Source organism: Manis pentadactyla, chromosome 2, assembly GCF_030020395.1.
Source record: "Manis pentadactyla isolate mManPen7 chromosome 2, mManPen7.hap1, whole genome shotgun sequence".
Classification (NCBI taxonomy): domain Eukaryota; kingdom Metazoa; phylum Chordata; class Mammalia; order Pholidota; family Manidae; genus Manis; species Manis pentadactyla.
In genome coordinates, this window is record NC_080020.1 from 34300309 (window position 1) to 34318157 (window position 17849).

Genomic DNA, 17849 nt, shown 5'->3' on the forward strand with positions numbered 1-17849 from the left:
TTTCAGTCACCATATAAACAGTCTTCCTACCCAGAGACTGCCATGCTGTAAGGAAACACAAACTTGCTCCCATGGAAAGACCACAAAGAGAGACCCAACGACCACACTCAGAGAGAGGGAGAGAGAACTGACCCAGCGGGTGCAGCCCCTCCCTGTTCCAGCACCGTCAAGCGACCCCGGGGAAGAACCACCTAGCTGAGCCCTTCCTGAATTCCCATAGAAACCATGAGAAATAATAAATGCATTTGGTTCCAGTCATACTGAGTTTAGGTATACAAAACATCCTGCAAACATGATATCCATCTGTCTGCTGGGAAAATGGGTCTAGCACTTATAAGTGAGGGCCAGACTTGACAAATAGATTGCAGGGTCATTTGAAAAGTTGTGAAGTTATGATGCTCTGGAAATAAACGGAGTTGTTAGGGGAGAGAATGAGGCCAGAATAGAGGAGGGCCAAGGGCCACCTTTGGCACAGTGAGGAACAGGAGTTGATGTAGAATGAAGAGATGCTGTTAGATAGTTACATAATTATTAGTTGTTTCACATGCTTATTGTCTGGCTCCCCAGACTAGACCATTAGAGCCATGTTGGCAAGGGTCAGATCTGCTTTTGCTGCATTAGTATGTGCATTAGTTGGGCTTGGTGCAATAACAAACTACCCCATAATCTCAGTGTCTTACAGCAATGGGCATTTCTTTTTCACTCCTGTAGCTCTCATGTTCCACTGTAGGTCAGCAGTGACTCTGTTCAGGCAGCCATCTGCTCCACATGTCTTCTCATTCCAGGAGATTCAGCAGAGAAAACAGCCTCTGGCATATATTATCAAGAAGCAGAGGAGAAGCAAGAGGTTTACAGAAACTGGTGATGCCTTTAAAAGCTTCTGCCTAAAAGTGGTGTACCTCATGCCAGCCCCCATTCCATTGGCCAGAGCTTGACCTGTGGCCATGCCCACAGTAACCTCCAGGAAGCATAGCAAGTTACATGGTACTGGGTCAATGTGCAACACTCGTACAGAGATGTGGGTGGGGGTGAAAGATTGCAAACAGTAATTTACCCTTGCACGAAAGTAACCCTCATGCTTAGCACAATCCCTGGCACTTAGGAGGTGCTCAGAACTATTTGTTGAACTTTATGAATTCCTTGAGGTCATATAAGTAGACTGCACAGTTTTTTCTATCATATTCACACAAAATCTTTAAGACACCTATCTTATTCTGCATCCTCCCTGAGCCCCATCCCTCCTTGCTTGCTAGTTCCATTTATGAGAAATAGAAGCTGCTTGGTGTGAGATTAGGGTGCAAGTGCTCATTGCTCAACACCTAGTAAATCAAAGAACTATGAGATAGGAAAGAAGATATTTGCCACTTCTTTCAGTTGGAACAAAGTCAGATCGTGCTCTCCAAGGGCACAGAGAGGGCATTGCAAACCTGGCCGTAGCTATGGAAACTTTCCGATTGGGTGAGAAAAGGGAGTGAGGATCGGCCCCGTAAGTGACAAAATGAATGAGAATACTGCTGTATTTTAATTTAGAAATACCCATGCAAGCCATGCTTGTGAACTTTTTTATTTCTAATTCAAACTAATGAAAAATTGAAAGGAAATGAGATATTCCATGAGATTTAGCCAAACACTGAACAAGTCTTGTAGAGTCTGACTGCATAATTAGTTATGGATGGCTTTTGGCAAAAGCCTCTACTGAGATTAAAACACTGCCTACCTGTTCCTAAAAGGTGGTGGTGGGCACTGGGGGCCTCTGGTGGGCTGTGGCATGGGCCTCTATTGTCCTGTTCATAATTACCTAGGAGATGCATATTTTTAAAAGTCTAACTGCAGTATATGAGCTGTGCTGAGTTTGCAGTACTTTGGCCAAGGCACCAAGGATCATATAGGGAAGGGAGGAAACTTTTATATTAGATTCTGAAATTATTTGTGTATGTGCATATACATATATATTATCTATATATGTATATGCACATACATATATGGAGTTGGCATAGAGAGGCAACATTTGTGAATGGGAAGCATGGAACAGCAATCATGGAATGGTTACAACACCTTTCTTGTGTGGAGCTGAGTATCTCACATGAATTTGTCTATGTTCAATATCTCAAATTATTTTGAATAACGACCCCCTCGAGTGTCTGCATCTAAACATACCTTGATCCTTCTGTGTGTATAGGAGAGAGTTATCTGAGCTTACTATTCTCTTTCTTCTAGCCAGTGGGTACTTTGGTAGAATTTCATGTTAAGTAGCAAGAGCCTGTGGGTTACATCCAATTAGCTTTGCTTTGTTATTTAGATTTCATACATCTTTCTGGCATGCCAACTACCAAGAAAATTGGATGCAAGCTCATTGCTAGCAAGCCTGTGAGTGTTAGCATGCCATGCTCCAGCCACACTGAGCTTCCCTGGGTTCCTCTGAACATCTAAGCTATTTCCAGGCTCAGGGCCTTTGCAGGGCTGTTCTCTCTGCCTGATATGGTTTTTTTCTGCTCTCTTCCCAGCTAACATCTCAGATTTCAATTTAAGTATCTCTTCTACCCAGAAGACTTCCCTAACTCTCCCTACACCTCCTCACTCTGTGGGCACTCTGCTCCTCTACACTGTGCTTTTACAGGGCACCCTGGCGAGTTCTCTCACCATGTGTCTGTCTCTGTTCGGCTGGCTACTGTTGTCTCCTACCAGACTGTAGGCCAGGGACAGTTTCTGTTTGGTTCACCACTGCTTTCCCAGCACCTAGCAGGTGCCAGGCATATGGATGCTCATAGTTGCTGAATGAATGAAAGTTCCACTAACAGTAGATAAGTATTACCTAGAAATGTTTCACTTCAGAGATGGAAAGACCTTAGAGGTCACAGGAAACTAATGCTTGAAGACACCAGATCTATGTTAATCAATAGCATTTTTGTTGTTTTGATTCTGTTCTATGAGTGTGCCATCACTTATTTATTTTTCTGGCAACTGGCATTTGGTTTGTTTCCAGTTTCTGGATGTAATAAATAATGCAGCTTTCAATATTCTTATATATGTTTCTTTGTGCACATTTGCAACAATTTCCTCAGAGCATATGTCCAAGAATGGATCTGCTAAGTAATAGGATACACATATCTCTATTTTTGCAAGATAACTTTCCAGATAAAAAAAGATATTTTGCACTTAACTTTCCAGAGAGGGTACTCCCATCACCACTCCCAGGAGCTGGGTCGGAGCATTCCTGTTGCTCCACTTCCTTGGCAACATTTGACTTGAACAGATTTCTTAACATTCGCTAATCTTGTGGGTGCGAAATAGCAGTTTCAATTCTCATGAGTCCCATCTGTTCAGGCCAGAGGTTGCAAGCCAGCTGTGCATGGCTGAATGAGGCCTGCAGTCTGGATGCCATCTGTGGATGTGTTTTATTTGACTGAAGGGTGTTTTTCGAACCAAAAAATTGAATTAGTTGCCAACAATTGAAAATTGGAATCGTTCACTTAAGAATCCGGGTTTCTGTTTGTTTGTTTTTTCTTTTCTTGAGGGAAAAAATGAAAAGACATTGCTACACGGGTTCCATATTCACACATGACAACTGGTGGTAGCTGGGAAGGGCTGTCTCTGCTTCTCAGCTGAGGATATGCCTGGCAGTTGGCCACACTCCCTCCGACAGCCAACCTCTCACTTTTGGCCACCTTAGTTTCCTGGCTCCATAGGTTTTTAGATTGTCTGCTCTGTTTCAAGCCTTCATAAGACAGAGAAAACCCTCAAAAGTGGACAGTGGTAGATGGGTACCCCTCCATCCAAACCTGACCAGGGATCGCCCTGCACAGCCCAGCACTGGACACGTGGCTCCAGATAAACACTACAACAGCTGCTGAGCTCAAGGCCACTTCCTCCCTGAAACCTTTGCGTGTTCACTTCCCTGTGCTGAGGGCTGCCTCCCTTCCCTGCCCCTTCCTCAGATGTGATCTTCCCTGACTCTCCACTTGCTGAGTCCCTTTCTCGGCACTATTCTTGAGCCACCTGTTTCTTCCCCCATGTAGTATGGTTATTTGTGGACTTGCCCCTTTCCTCTCTTTTGCTGAAAGCTCCTTGAGGTTTGGGGCCATGTGTTTACATGTCTGTTTTTTCAATGTTTGCTTATGGTCCTTCATGGTACTTTAAGTGGTAGCTTGCACATGGAGGTTTCATTCATTCATTTCAACAAACATTTACTAATTGCTCAAATGCCAGGTATTGTGCTCGGCACTAGAACTAGGAGATGCCATCATTGCCTTCAAGGATCTGGCAGCCCCCTGGGGGAAAGGAACAGATTTGGTCATTCATTTATTCACTCATTCATTCTTTCAAACAACAAACTTATGTTGAGTGCTTGCTAAGGGCCAGGCATAAAGTTAGGTGCTGGGAAGCAAAACCTGACAAGATCCTTGCCTCATGGAGCTTACAGACTAGTGAGGATACAGACATTCAGTTGCCTATGACTCAAGAGGCTGACCTAGTCTGGAAGTTGGGCATGGGAAGGCAAGGTGAGACTTGAGCTGATTTGAATGATGAGTAGAACTTAACCAGAGGAAGGAGGGACGCGGAAAGGAAGAGTGGAAACACATCCCCTCAGAAGAGTCAGCCTGTGTGAAAGCCTTCAGGTAGAAGGGAGAAGGCTCAGCTCACAGACCAGGAAGTAGAGTGAGTATGGCTTGAGCCCAGAGTGTCTGGCACAGGACAGTGGGAGCTGAGGCTAGAGATGTAGGTAAGGGCCAAACCCCAGCTAGAAATTAGCGCAGCCAAGTGTTTAGGTGTTAAAATAGAGGGGCATACGATCGACAGATTTGGTTGTTGATTGAATTAATGCACAGTAAGTGAATGTATGAATGACTGTTCTAGAAACTTGCCATCTAATAGGGAAGACTGACAGGATGCCTGCTAGATGGTGTGTTGCTGTCGGTTAATTAGGAAGGAGCAGAATGGCTGCTGAACGCTTGAAAGACCTGCAAATTCTGCACTAGCTACAGGAAGAAAAATCCCGTGAGCCTGGAGAGTTATTAAAGATGGATGGCTTTTGGCCCTCACACCTGACTGGAAATGGAATAGCCTTCTCCAGGCTTCCATAGTCCCTGAAAAGAAGAGGATTGTTGCCTGAGGAGGATTAGCTGAAATAGGTCCATAATGAGCCAGCCCTAAGTCATTGACAGCACTTGGCACTTAACTACAAGGAGCAAGTCCTATTTCTTAAGCACTTGCCTTACTAGTATATCTCAAGGCTTCTGAGGCGAACAGTCCTAACAAGTAGTTTTTCTCCTTCTGCTTCACTGAGGCTGACCAAAAGCTTCTTGCCCCTGAGTTGATATTCTAGGCCATGCTGGTGGCAGAGCTCTCTCAGTACACTACTGAAATCTAAAGCATCCTTGGGGAAAGCTCCCTTTTGACCCAGTGCCACTCTGAAGAGTGGAGGAATGTTTCCCACATAAAGTTTATTACAGCTGATTCCTGAAAATTACAGCTAAGAAGTGTGAGACCCTGCTGCCCTGTGGCTGGGTTGCTCATTCATTCTCTTGTTGTTAATTTACCAGGTGTTCAGAAAAGAAGCCTTCTGTCACTCTGATACTTGGTGGCACCCACCTCTGTCCCTTTGCTCAAGCCTTACTTCTGCCTAGAATGCCCTCCCTCACTTAAAGGGCTGTGTCATCCACAAATAATACCAGCCCACAATCTACATCTCCTTCCTGACTTGCCCATAACTCTTACCAATTACTCATGCATTTTTTATATGATTGTGTCCAGGCTCTTCAACAAGATGACAACTTAGTAGTAGGCTGGTAAGTGTTTGCTGAGTGCATTAATGACATATAAAACTCAAGGACAGGGACTGAGTTACATCTCTCTTTGCTTCTCCTACTGTTCCGAGTCCATTCACGGGATCATAAGAAACAGTCAGTATTTTTGAAGCAAATTAAATACACAGAAGTTAGACTGGAAAGCAGTGAGTCACAGAGCTTAGATCATAGAGTATGGAACCAAGTAGCTCTAAGTTAGCAGCTAAGGACTTGGACGTGTTTAGTCATTTCTCGGTGCCTCAATTTCCCCACTTGTAAAATGGGGATTGTAGTAGTGTCCACTTAAATAGATATTTCTGGCAATTGAATAAGAGAATGAGTATACACAAGGCTAACCTGCAGCTAAAATCAGCTGCCAAGGAGGCTGGGAACAATTGAATTGCACAGAGATATTAAGGTTTGACTACAGCTTCAGGACTGCAGAAGGAAGCAAAAACATAGATGGCTATGTTGGAGCTTAGAATTGACCTCAAAATATGAGGCCTGCAGGGACCATTCCAAGTTGAGTGTAGACCCTTAAAAGATAGTGTAGGGGACACCAGAAGGTGAAACAAAGCAGCATGGAGCAGACGGGTATTATTTCCAAATTCACACCCCTCCTACAGTTACTCCCTTTTCTTCTTTTTCCATCCTCAAAGAGCAAAGTTTGATGGCCTTTTCATTTGATGGGAGCTTACTTTGGTGGTCCTTGTTCAGTCCCACTTGAACCCTTGCTAATCTCTTTTTTTAGGGAGAGACTTCCTCTCTGGCTGTGGTCCTTTGACAGACTGTTATATGTTACAGCTTGAATTCAATATCATTGTTCTACTGTTTATTTTTATGATCATCTTTTATTTAAGTAATACTGGCTTTTCTATTAAGATTTCCTTTTGCATTTATTTTTAGCAAAAAAAGGAGAAAAGGTGATTACCAATTAGGACAATATTCGTAAAGGAGGTCCACAGTTGAATGACATATTGTGAAAGTGTGGAACACGAGTGACTGACTAGAAAATCCCTGGGCCGATGGTTAGAAGGGACTGAGTTCTATGCCAGTTCTGGGCTCCTGGAGTTGTGCAACTTTGAAAACTCATTTCACTTGCCTGAGCCTCCCATTTCCTGATTGGCTAAGTGAGTAAGTTGGGCATGAGCGAATTACCGTGACTCTGTCTGGCTTGCATGTTCAAACATTTGATCGGGGGAGGTGTCAGAAAATCCGCTTTGAGGCTGGAGGGCTGGCTTGGCTTGGAAGAATTTGCTTTGCAGGGAGGGGGGAATTGCAAGGCCGTAGAGATGCACAGGGCTGAGGACACACACGGTGTACTTCTTCTCTGGCTGTGTTTATTTATGTTCGCCATCCCAAGTTGCCATCCATATTTTAGGACTAAAAATGTTCATTTCAGACCCCCAAACTTGGAATTGGCAAGAAAATTGACACCAACATGTGGCCAAGTGAACTCTTCCTTATTTCCCCAGATTTCCTTTCCTTATGACCTTGAAAATATAATGTTTACACCTTCTTAAAGAAAATGCCCTAGGCGGGTCCCATTCTCTGCTTTCTACTATGCTGGTAGATATAACTTACCAAACTTTTAGCAGGTACCAGGCACTCTGCAAAGCACTTTAAACATATTATATTGCTTAATCTTGCAACAATTTGAAGGGGAATATGTTGCTGTTATCCCCATTTTACAATGAGAAAACTGGGGCTCAGAGAGCTTACGTGTCTTGCTCAATATCCCATAGCTCATGAGACATAGAAATGGGATTCAAAAAGCAGGCTGTTGGGTTCTAAAGCCCATGTTCTTGAAACCATTATGTTATCATTGTTAGCATTTCTATATCAGCTTTTTTAAAAATCTTAATGTGAAAACCAAGGATTTGAAGATCTAAAATTGAGGGTTTCTTTTTTTTTTTAACTTAAATGCATTTAAAATATGTTAACAGAATGGAATACTATCAGATTATTAAAATCACAAGTGCATGGTTTCCTGCTGATGCAGGAAAACATTTATGTGAAATGTTTATGTAAAACCAGTGCAAGAGGGAATGTCCATACCGATTGAGACTCTTTTAAAGCAATCTGAGCAGACATTGGCAAACTTCATACAGAATTTGAAAGATGTAGAAAGTTAAAAATTCGGTGTGTTTTAGATTCTTTTTTTCTGCAAGATTACTTAACTTTTAAATATACAAATTTATATAGAGGAGTAAGGTAGCTCTTTAAAAAAATAAGAAACCAGGAATAATTTTTAAAGGAGCCCAGCTGTGGCTAGACCACTGGACTTGAACATTATGGGCCTACCTGAAGTATTTAGTGAGCAGATGATTCCTGTTTGGGACCAGAGTGAATTAAAAATCTCTCATGAACTTCCCACTCCTTTATCATCCTGACTCAACTTCATTGAATCAGAATTTGTAGAGATGGTTCTTCTTCCCATCAGTTCATAAACATTTTGGGTAATCAACCTCAAGAAAAATGCCATGTATACTTGCATAGACCCAGGAATTCCTGGGCTTAGGTGAAGTGTGTGCTAAAAATCCTTTCTGCCCCAGCTTGGATGCTTGCAGTGAACCTAAAAGCATCTGGGAACCATGCCAGGAAAGCTGGGATGTTCATCCTGGTGGCCTTTTACAGTGATACGGGGTCTTGAAGGGTTTTACTAAGGACCTTCATGACTGTTTCATCTGTACAACCACCTTCCAGGCTGGAGAGAGTAAATGAAACTGGTTTTCAGAGTGCAGATTCAGGAGCTATTGGCAAGGATGAAAATGCCAATTTTGTTATTTGTTATCTATGTCAAATTTGGCATACTAGTTAATTTTTCTAAGCCTCTATTTCTTTTTCTATAAAGTGGAGATGATGATAGTGTTGGTGATGAGACAAAGACAGTAGTAGCTTGCTGGTAGCTGTGAAAATGCAAGGATACGTGTCATGTAAACACTTAGCACAGTGCCTGGCACAGAGAAAACCCTAAGCAAACGACGTGCTTAAGATAATGCAGTGGTAATGAGAGCGGCTGAGCCTCTATTCCAGATCATTCATCAATTCTAAGTCCACTACTGTTAATTTATTATAAATTGTAATGCACACATTCATTCATTTTCTATCTGCTATATGTAATCATGTAGATAGATATAACTATATATTTTTTCCCTTCAACATAAATTAAGAAGCTTTTCAGAGAAATTGGTGAAATGGATCAAAAAGTATTCTTTCAATAAATATTATTTCATAGCAAGGTTAAAAATTTATTCTTAAGATACTGTAAAATTTTGCCATGTAAATGAAAGGCTTTACTGGATAAAGCTTGCTAACAGTTTATGTGCAATAGCCAGTGATTAATCCTGCTCCGTCTCTGCCATGCTCCGCCTCCTTGCTCTCTCCGAGGGCCTCCTTCCCTGATCCTACCCCTGACAAGGTGAATGGTATGGCTTCCGCTGGGGACCCCCCCATCTGTCAGATCTCACTTCCAATATTGCTTCCTCAATCTTCTGTAATCCTAACACAACCTAACTAGCAGTTCCTCTGCTTTAAGTTCTCTTTTATTGTACTTACTTCTGTTTTTAATCATTTTACTCATACCTGTTTTCTCTACCAGACTATAATGGACAGGAAAGGATGGCCCTATATTGCCCACTCACACTTGTGCATAACTTTTGGTCAAATAAACAATTTTGTTTGGGCACTGATTCTGTGCCCTGCCCTAGAACAGCACATGCTGCCCTGTCATCCTTACAGCAAACTTTAGGCAGGTAGCGCTTTATTCATTTATACCCCAAGCAAGCAGAGGGACAGGGACAGGGGTGTAAATGCTTCAGATTATGAGGCAGGTAAAATGGCAAAGGCCCTACTTCCTGCTGTGGTTTCTCAAGACCCAGGGAACCTTCACGCAGTAAAAGCAAGAGTCTGCAAACCCCTGAAAGGTTGAAAACAGGATTCGTGAGTTCTCCAATGCTCCAGAGAACAGCAGTCCATTGCTAGTCAGTTAAAGGAGCAATCAACAGAAACCAAGTCCATCTAACTAATGAGAAGCCCGATATTGAGATGTCACTTTATGATCTCCTTCCTCCTAGACTACCTGGATCAAAATCCAAGGCATTAAGGAATCATTTTCATTTTTCTAGAAATATCTAAACATTCAGACATTAAAAAAACGACTCATCATTAGAGAGAAAATTAAAATGGGTTTCAGCATTAACGTCTTAATGATATTTGAAATATGCAGATCTTGTTAGAGCAGATGTACCACAAATGGATGGTTTCCAATGTCCTGTTAAAATCTGGGATGCCTCAGAGGCTATAAAAATAAAATTCTAAATGCAATTTTATTCTGGCAAAGACTGAGTAACCATTCTAGATTGGACCAAAATATCTAATTGGCTTGGGCACAGAGGATCAATGGCATTCTCCAATTGGTGAATTTCTTATGTGGAGACTAAATGGAATCATGGGATTGCAATTAGTAATAATTATAGCAATAGTTTCTTCTGCTTGTCTCTTTGCTGAGGCAATCGCCTGTGATGGCTTTGGACTAGCTTGTTCCTGAGTCCAGGAAGGGCTCCAAAAAGGAAGTTTTCCACTCAACTCTCAAATATCCTACTTACGCTTTAAGACAAAAATGAATTGCTTTTAGAGTTATACATTTCAAACGCTTTTTATTTCTTTTTCCTTGAATTGAAGCATCGGTCTGGGGAAGAACCAAGGGCAGCTACAAAGTGCAAAGCAACTTCACAGCTGCCAGAGGGACACCATGCCTAAGGTGGGAACACCAGTAATGATGAATGAGACCGGACTGAGGTTCATTCGCTTGGAAAGGCTGCGAATAAGAAGCCATCACTTATACCCCAGGCCCTTTGAGTGCTGACTTTTTTGATCTTTTCCAGTTCTGGGGTGCTGATGGGAGGTAAATTACCACCTGGGTGTCTGGAGCACATCCCTAGTGAGATGCTGTTTCACCCTCCTTTTCCCATCTGATTGCCCAGTGCCATTATTTCCCTCCACTCAGTAAGAGAATTATTTGGTGGAAATGTCCACCATGTCATTCCTTTTGTGAGCCCATTCTTAAAAGAGATGTAGAGTAAGATGAGCCCCCCCAGGCCTGTGTATGGAAAATTCTAGAAACTCCTCACCCTGGGCAAATTTACACTCTTTGCCTGCCTGATTCTAGGCCTTCTTGAGGCCGAGAAACATAGCAGACAGGGTCAGAGTGCATTTACAGCTCATCTTGGAGCCCTTTAGAAAGAGAATCTGTCTTGTGAGATTTTTATTCCTCAGAAGTAATAAAAGTAATGAGCAACAATTATATAGCAATTACTGTGTGCCAGCCAGTCAATCAACAGATCTTTCTTGCATGCACACTAAGTTGCCAGCACTGTTTGTGTCACTGGGAATCAAGCAAGGAAAACAGTGACCCTTATGGGGCTGCAGGTCTGAAGCCCCGTATCTGAAGTTCTTCATAGTGAAAAAGGAATTAGATTTGCTTGGTCATTCCGGGGATCAGGAAGAGGAAGCGGAAATTACAGGGAGGTGGGGGAGTTAGGCCAGTGGTTCTCAAGGGTTACACCAGCAGCATCTGGCAGCGTCCCAGGTTCAAATTCTCAGGCTCAGTGCCAGACCTACTGAGGCAGAGACTCTAGGGGTGGGGCCCTTCACAAACTCACCACTGATTCTGATAGTCACCGAAATTTCAGAACCACAGGCTTCCACATAAGGAAGAATGCTCTACCCAGTGGAATTTTCCAGTAGCAACCTGAGCTGTCACTGATGGTAGAATAGAGTTCTCCACTGATGGATATATGTAAACATGATGAAGAAGGTTTGAAGAAACAAGATTTGAAAAAGAAATGAAGGTTTTGGACATCAGCATTTCCCAAGTTTGCTTAATGATGAAATAATTTCATAATTATAAGGTACTGACAGGACAACAACAGGAACTTGTAAAATATGCACAATAGCACTAAATAAAGTAGATTGCATAAAAGGCTCCCAAATGAAATCACTGATGCCAGAAATTGTCAAAGGTTGTTAATGTAAAAACAAAATAAATTCAAGTAATAAGGTCATTTTAATCTATTAATGTGTATGTTGCTCATATAGGATCCTGCCCCCCCAGACAGATGTCTGGTATCAAGGATGGGAAAATCAAAAGCACTGGTGTTTCTTCCAAACCTGGAAAAATGTACTCTAGAAAAAACTGGAGGGAGCAGAATTGTATTTGAAATCTCCTCATCCTTTTCCTTGACTTTTCCAACTCTGTCACATTCTTCTTTTCCTGCAATGATCCATCCTTGCCTGCAAACACAGACCCACAGTTTTCATGTCCTTCCCCCACCTCCCCCTCCCAGTCGTGCCCCCTGTTGCAGCTCCCAGGAGGCCCTTGCTCAGGCCTTTGTAGCCTATCAAGCCCAATCAGCCCTGTGCTTGCCCCTCTGAGTGCAGGGCATCTGGGGCTCACAGATCTGCGCTGATGGGAGTTATTGGCTCATCTCCTGGGGAACCTGTTTGCCCTTTAACTGGAGGCTTCTAGAGCCAATGCTTGTTGGGGGAAGTCTTAGAAAGTTAGCTTCGGGGATGGCCATAACATTGAGAGACTTTCTCAAGGTCAAACCCCAGAATAAGTCCTTAAATCAGAGTTACCCAGGGTTTTGTTAAAAATAACTTCTTGGCTTCTACTTAGATGAATTGAATCGTGTCTCTGGAAATGGGCCTTTGGACCTGCCTCTTTAACATAGTCCCAGAGGAGTCAAGCGCTCGCTCAAGACTGGGAACCATGGGGGCCCAGTCTGCTCCCCAACTGCTGCAGAATCATCCTTCTGTGCCCAAATTCAAACTTGACACGTCAAGTATTCTCCAGAGGGATTCTCCTATGGAGTTCCAGCTGCCTCAGGACTGACACTGAAGGTGAAATATAACCACTGACTTGACCTGAATTTGGTATGGGCTGAGCAAGGGATGGGATGTTCTTGATGAACTCCTGTTACTCAAGCAAATTCCTGATCAGCTATCTCCTTGGAATAATAAGTCTATTTGCTTTTTCCCCAGTGGGTCCAGGGATGGGTTGGGGGTGGGGAAACGAAAGGATGAAGACAGGGAGACAGGAACCCTTGATTTTACATGTGAAGAGAGCCATTTATGATCACTTGGCCCTATGATACTTTAGCCTCATTTAGATGGGGATTAACATGATCAAGAGGCAGCCCTCTGGGTTCCTTGGTAATAATCTAAAAATAAGCAAAGCCCAAAGGATCTATTCCTTTCCCCCATTAATTTGAATGAAGGCAAATGGTGCCCAACAGCCTGATTTGAATTGCCAGTGAAGTCGGCATCTTTCTGCTAAGCACTTGCCTGTTAAATTTTGAAGGATGGCATGAGGTGCTTCAGAATGAGCTCTGAGAAAGCTTACTCTGGGCTTGTGGGGCGGGAGAGCAGGGAAAGCGAGTCAGTCTGCTCCATGCAACCTCTTAGAGAAGGAAGGGCTTTAGTGGGATGAGAAGGCCTGGGCAGACTCCGCACTGCTGGGACTGAAGGGAACAGTGTGGCAGAAAGGGGAGAGTTGACAGGAAAGTGGCATTTTCCAAGAAACTTGAGGACACCCCAGTTGTAAATTTGAGGTCACCAACTGTGTCTCAGTTATTAGTACCCATCCTTACACGTTTGGTGGACAATCCATACATGCTGGCTGAACGAGGCGGGCAAACCCTTGATTGGTGGAACATGTAACCAGAGGAAAGAAAGCAGGACCAAGATAGGGAAAGGACAGAAGCTCCCGCCAGGAACTGCAAAGACAAAAGAAAGAGTCCTAGGTGGGGTGTTCTAGTCGTTACTCTAAAATTCCATCACTGAGAGAAGTCCCATCAGTCGCCAAACAGACAAACGTGGGAACGGTGTTGCTTAAGTGACCTGCCTCCTCCGTCTGGGACGAGAACCCAAGACTTCGAACCTGCTCGTCCTGTTTCCACAGACATCAACAAACTCGCTCCTCACCTGGGTGCCCAGTGAATGGTTTGCTGATTTTTTCAAACTCAACATGGTTAATTCTGTTGAGTTTTTTAAATGTCAAAATTAAATAGCTGGACTGGAAGATCAATAAAATCCTTTTCAACTCTAAAATTCTGTCATGCATTCTATTATATTTGTAAAGGTCCAAGATTATTGTTTTGTTTTGTCAGCATCCAAAATATTAGGGTCCCCAAACCAGCCTAACTCAGTTACAAGTATGGGAAAATCCTGAAAGATCATCTTCTCTAGAGAAGAGTCAACTGTGACCTGGCCATCCCTACTTCAGGAAACAGATGTCTTGCTCTAATGCTAGACTCTCATGTGAGTAGACTTTACCTGCCTGTTTTCCACTCATTTTATTCATCATTCCTCTTTGGAGAACCACCTCTCCCTCCTTCTCATTTCATGTGGTTATAGTCAGGCTGCCCTGCTCCCACCACTGCCCCCTTAGGGGTGGACACTTGAATAATGTTTAGCCAACTGGAATATTCTGCACCATCTGGTCATGGTGTTTGGTTCAAAAATGAGAGCCTAAGACAGCCTTATGAGACTCAGCCTCAGGATTTTCACCAAAGCAATTGAGAATGAGACTCCCTCTTTTCACCAGAGTCACTGAACTATGTGAATATAAGCTTGAATTTGCAGGTGGCCATCCACTCTCAAGGGAAGCCTGAGCCCAAGAATGAAGCTAACATAGCAGAAAGCAAAACTAAAAAATGGAGAGACATGAATTCTTGGTGTCACCATTTGACCATTTGGATCAAGCCATACCTGAAGGTAGGTTTACCTCTGGACTCTTCATTTAAATGAGCCAATGAATTTCCCCTATTGCTAAAGCTTGCTTGAATTGGGTTTTTGTCACTTGCAATTGGACATGTCCCAACTAACAGCCACCTTGGTACTCAGGGCAAAATGCAGGGAGAGGAATACAGTGAGCAGTCACATATAACCTGTTGGTTTTGGATAATCACAACCGGCAGAGGAAAGCAGCTTTAGCAATACAACCCTGCTTGTTACAGGTAAAATACAGCTGAACAGTTTATGCCTAACCTGTTATAATCATAGAGGTAGTATGACATAGTGGGGGTTTGGCAAAACAGAATCCTCAAGTTCTGGAAACTTTGTTAAGAATGCAGATTCCTGAGCCTTACCCACTTCTGTTGATTCTTAGGCTAGAGGCCTGGAATTTGCTTACTTAAAAGACTCCCAGGGTATGCATTAAAGTTTGAGATCCACGGCACAGTAATGAGAGCTCAAACTTTGAAATTAGAAGCTATGGATTTGAATGTGGCTTCTGACATTCCTTATTTCTTGAAATAGGGATAATAATAGGATTGTGAGGGTAAGAGAGATAATGTATGCATGTAAAGCACATAACTCTGTGTTTTTATACAAGAAGTATTCAGTAAGTATTGTTACTACTAAAAGCTAAGACTGTAAGAAAAGGGAGCAGGACTAAAAAAACATACCAGGAGTAAATAAACATTATGTCTGAACTAGGTGGTCCCCAGAATATAGGACATAACGTGGGTAGCACTGGAGGCTCCAGCGTCAGAATGTCTGAATCTGGTTCTGGTATCTACCAGCTTTCGACTGCTCTCTTCTTCAGTTTTCTCATCTGTAAAATAGGATCAGTGGTGGTATTTAACTTACACTTTTTTGGTAATGATTAAGTAGTGAATGCAAAGGACAATAAATAATATTTAACTAGTTTTATCGTGACTATTCCCCCTTTTCCCCTGGCAGTAATGCTTTTGCCTTGTGCTTCACACCACACTGCCTTTCTCCTCTGGGATCCTCTTCCACTGGCTCCTGCCCCTGCTCTTGAAAGAAGATATTAGATTCGCAGAGAGGGTCCCACACTCCCAGCTTTGGCTTAGCTGAATTCCCCTAGAAAGGGCTCTAGCTGGGCAGTGGTCAAGGGCCCTGCTTTGCACTGTAGGGACCTGGTTCTTGTGCTAACAGCCTATGTGTTGGGAGAAATGTCTGGAACTTCAAGTTGACGTTTGCAAAGTATCAAAGTCCTGAGCATTTCCTCTCTGATGGAGCCTGAGGAAATCTCAGGGTCCTATGTGTTAAGCAAATGCAGAACAAGCTGCCATCATTGGGCTGTAAGTCCTGTGGATGGATGGAGTGCTCTAGCCCAGCTTGCTATATCTGTGTAGGTACTGAACGTTCAAGGGTCTGTTCCATACAATCTTTCAACTGAAAAAAAGACGTCTAGGAAACCACATTACAAGAAAATAACTTGAGCAAAAGGAGTGTGTTTGGCTATGCTGTGCAAGTGCTTGGAAGAGTTTGAAGAAATGTCTGAACCTGAAATAGGAGTTGGACCTCATCTTCCTCACCTATTAAACGAGCAGAAAACCTTTCATGATTCTTCTAACCTTGATTTTTAAAGATTCTCAGGTTCCACATTCTATAGCATTATTCAAAGTTGCTTCTCTTAGGAAGTCTGCCTATTCCACTGCATTTCCAAGAGTCAGAAACAGGATGGGTGACATCTGCAGTTGAAACCAGGCCATGTTGTTGAACAGTTGCTAAATCTAAGTTGTTCTCTTCTCACTAGAATGGGTGTGGGGTTGCATATTAATTTACAATTACTCATCAAGTAAACAGAAAACGCTTCTCTTTTGTCAACACTTGGACATACAAATTAGGTAATATCAAATGGGCAATGAATATTTCATCTCCACCTTGCCTCCTGGTGCCCATCACCTTAAATGTGACTAGATTAACATCACAAGTGACTCACACTTGGTTAGACCCCCTCAGACTTGTTGCATTTTGGCCTCAATTTGTCAGCTGAATTCTGTTTCTGGCTATGCATGAGCAGAAGAAGACCACATGAGTTTATGCTGGAGATGAGCTTCAGTGCTTCAAAGTGATCTTTGAAATACAGCAAAGCAAATTCATAGAAATACTAAATAAAAAAAATAGAAATAGAATTTTATATAATGTTCTAGTATGAAAGACAGAAAAATCCCCAGTTGCAAGAAATGAGGAGATAAATCAAAGCCAGGTCAAAATGAAGGGCTGGTATTTCTGCAAAATTTCTGACCCACATGTAGGTCTTAGGAGCTGAAGATTGGGTCCTTGATACCACTAGGGTCTAGGAGTAGTGGCCTCAAGCCCTTGCCAGATAGGGTAACTAGAACTGAGCTTTAGCATAAAGCTGTGAGCCTTGACAAGTTGCTTTATCCATGGAATGGCAACTCTAACTCCACATTTGAGTCTAGGAAAGTACAAAAATGTGTCACCTGTCTAGGGCCTTGGTTTAAAAGTTTTGAAAATGGTTTATGCCCAAAAAACCAAAACAGTCTGTGCCATATATGGGTATGGTATCCAAATATGTACTATTTATAAGTTAGCATGGACTGCTCAGGTGAATTAAACCCTGGGGGAAATAGAAGCAATTGTAAAACTGTTTTGTTGGGGTATTTTTATAAGTCAAGACACAAAGGACTCACACAAGGAAATTAACCACCATAAGAGAGTCAGCAGGTACAGCCAAAGAATAATTAGCATCCCAAGAATCAGAAATAATAGAAGTGTCTATTATAGAAGAAACCATAAAATGAGAATAATTGAAATTATTAAAGACATGAGAGAAGGAATAGCAAGGTAGAGCAGGGACATGGGACAAGCAACATGATTAATTTTTCCTGCTTATAATGAAAAATGCTGAGATATAGTCAGTATAGAAAGAACAGGAGGAACTCCATCGTAAGGCTAAGATTCCATTTTAAAACCAGAGTGTTAGGAGGTAATATTTCTAACAGATTTTATGGTGGTCAGTCAAAAACTGACCCTATGTTAAGGCAGGGCAAACAGTTCTAAATGATATGTTTCCACTGCTTAAGAGTAACCATTACTTTGAAGAAGAGCAGGGCTAATAAATTCCTTGTATAAATTTATCTTACAGAACATCTAAAGGACTGACCATGGATTGTGACATAACATGCCCACTACTGGATATAGACATCATGAAACCACATGTCAGCCTACACTCCCCTGACTTCTTACCCTATTCTTGAAATCCTTAAAAACCCAAATCCTAAACCT

At 42.4% G+C, this 17849-nt stretch overlaps 1 long non-coding RNA gene across 1 annotated transcript; it reads left to right on the forward strand.

Moving 5' to 3' along the window:
• Nucleotides 1–3186: 3186 nt before the first annotated feature.
• Nucleotides 3187–16324, forward strand: LOC130680537 (uncharacterized). The gene is made up of 6 exons (XR_008993560.1): nt 3187–5786; nt 10467–10689; nt 11477–11695; nt 12463–12686; nt 14417–14561; nt 16235–16324. It is a non-coding gene; the product is annotated as an uncharacterized LOC130680537 (long non-coding RNA).
• The last annotated feature ends 1525 nt before the right edge of the window (nt 16325–17849 follow it).